Source organism: Helianthus annuus, chromosome 4, assembly GCF_002127325.2.
Source record: "Helianthus annuus cultivar XRQ/B chromosome 4, HanXRQr2.0-SUNRISE, whole genome shotgun sequence".
Taxonomy (NCBI): Eukaryota; Viridiplantae; Streptophyta; class Magnoliopsida; order Asterales; family Asteraceae; genus Helianthus; species Helianthus annuus.
This window is the reverse complement of record NC_035436.2, coordinates 158400434-158403048: the sequence shown is the minus strand read 5'-3', so window position 1 is coordinate 158403048 and position 2615 is coordinate 158400434. Positions and strand designations below refer to the sequence as shown.

The following is a 2615-nucleotide window of genomic DNA, read 5'->3' as shown; positions in this document are numbered from 1 at the left end:
TTCCTCCATATCGAGTATGACAAAGTCGGCTGGGTAGACGAATTTGCTTACCTTTACCAAGACATTTTCAATGACACCTTGCGGGAATTTGACGGATCGATCAGCAAGTTGTATGCTCATTTTTGTAGGACTCGTTGTTCCTAGGCCGAGTCTTTTAAACATTGATGAGGGCATGAGGTTAATGCTAGCCCCAAGGTCGGCTAGTGCATTACGAACGGGGGACTCCCCGATTGAGCAGGGAATCGTGAAGCTTCCGGGATCGATTTTCTTTTGGGGAAGTTTATTGAGTACGAGTGCAGAGCATTCTTCGCCTAATTTAACTAATTGCAAAGTTTCAATTTTCTTTTTATGAGTGAGGAAGTCCCTCATGAACTTAGAGTATTTGGGCATTTGGGTTAGGACATCAATAAAAGGAATATTGACATGCAATTGCTTGAGTAGACTTTCGAACTTCATAAATTGCTCATTGGTCTTTTGACGAATTAACCTACCGGGGTACGGAACTCGAGGAGCCTTGGTAGGCTCTGGTGACAGAGGAGAGTTCTTCTCCTGCAGAGGTGGGGGTACCGTTTCTTCTGTCGGCGGCGGCGCTTCTGCCGGCCCCACGGTGCGGTTTCGTAGCGTGATGAGATGAACTTGCGCTTTTGGGTTTGTTTCGGTATTGCTAGGTAATGCGCCTTGTGGTCTCTCGGAAAAATTTTGAGCTATTTGATTTAATTGTTTTTCTATGTTTTGAATACTAGCTTGTTGATTTCTAAAATTTGATTCTAATTGTAGAAATCTTTCCGAGTTTTTCTTTTCAGTGTCGGAGATGAGGCGAGATATAGTATCTTCAAGCCTTTCTCGTCCACTTTGTTGTTGAGTGAAATTTTGTGACTCATTTCTTGGTTGTTGAAAGTTTATTCGTTGGGTTTGTTGGTTACTACTATTGCCGGGTTCTCTCCAACCAAGGTTTGGGTGGTTTCGCCATCCTTGGTTGTAAGTGCCCGTTGGAGGACCCGACGGCCTAGGTCTATTATCAATGTAGCTTACCGGTTCCTGTTGATCGTCTGTTTCTTTCATACAACTCCAATTTTCATGTGGCCCACCACACCCTTCACAAGCCATAACCGAGACTGTTTTTGTCATTTCTAACTTTTTTATTTTTGAAGAAAGGGCCTCGATTTGGGCTTGTAAAGAAGTGTTTTCATCGACCTTATGGGCGCCCAGGGCAATAGATTTATTGCCTCGGGGGGTGTGCCATTGAAAATTGGTTTGAGCAATTTCCTCAATTTGGTTATATATTTCATGCGGGCATCGATTACCTAAAAGTCCCCCGGAGCTAGAATCAAGTGTCTGCCTTGTGTGTGGCAACAGTCCATTATAGAAAGTGGATACTTGTTGCCATATCGCAAGGCCATGATGTGGACACTTGCGTAATAACTCCTTGAACCTTTCCCAAGTTTCATATAAGGATTCCCCGTCGTCTTGTGAATATGTATTAATTTCAGTCATTAATTTAGCCGTTTTAGCGGGGGGGAAATACTTATATAGAAATTTTTGGGCTAGTTCATCCCAGGTATTTACCGATCCAGCTGGGAGGGCGTTGAGCCAAGCTTTCGCTCGGTCTTTTAGTGAGAAAAGGAAACATTCGGAGGCGGATGGCGTCGTTTGATGCTCCATTGATCCGAAAGGTATCACATATTTCTAAGAAATTAGTAATATGTAGATGGGGATCCTCGTCCGCAAGCCCATGGAAGGTTGCGGAGTTTTGGAGCATTTGTATCAAATGCGGCCGAAGTTCGAAGTTATTAGCTTCAACATTCGGAGCATTGATAGCGGCGCCTAGGTTACCTACGGTGGGTCGTAGATAATCCATGAGGGTACGTTGGTCCGCCATTGGAGGTGGATCACCCGAAACTTTCTCTTGTTTTTTAGCTTTTAATCTTTTTCTGAGAAAGCGTTTGGGTTCTTCTAGAGGTTCTTTTATGTCCTTATTAGAACTGGAGCTCATACACTATGTAGGATTGGCGTCTGGTTCCAAGTCCTGCAATAAAAACAGAAAAGAAGGCTGGTCAGAAGGTTCACCACGGCCCCGTGTTCAGCGAACACGGCCCGTGGTCGGAGTTACAGTGATTGTTTTCTAGATCCCAGTTACTGGAAGTTGGACACGGCCCCGTGTTGCACCGACACAGCCCCGTGGTCAGCCTTCTGTAACTTGGAAAACTAAAAACTGCCAGTAACAATGTTGGGCACGGCCCGTGTCCGACCAGGCACGGCCCGTGCTGAGCTCTGCAGAAGCTGAAAAATTATGAAAAATCCTAAAAATTTAAAAGAAAAATAAAAATATGATTAGGCCGTTGATTCCTAACTTTCCTAAAATCCTTGTGTCCCCGGCAGCGGTGCCAAAAACTTGATGTGTGCGAGGTGTTATATTTTTTATATATATTTTAAGCCCTTTTACACTTTTAGCCAAGTTTTAAATTTATAAAACACGATATTTACTAACACTAAACACACATATGGGCAAGTGCACCCATCATGGACGTAGTATAGTGTTGGTAAGATACCGAGGTCGTCCAAGGACACAAGAGCTTTTAGTACCGGTTTATCCTCAACGTCTAATCAAATCAAAA

The 2615-nt window shown here is 43.7% G+C and overlaps 1 non-coding gene across 1 annotated transcript; it reads left to right on the top strand.

Moving 5' to 3' along the window:
• The first annotated feature begins 1393 nt into the window (after window positions 1–1393).
• LOC118491755 lies at window positions 1394–1500 on the top strand. The gene has a single exon (XR_004892200.1). It is a non-coding gene; the product is annotated as a small nucleolar RNA R71 (small nucleolar RNA).
• Window positions 1501–2615: the final 1115 nt, after the last annotated feature.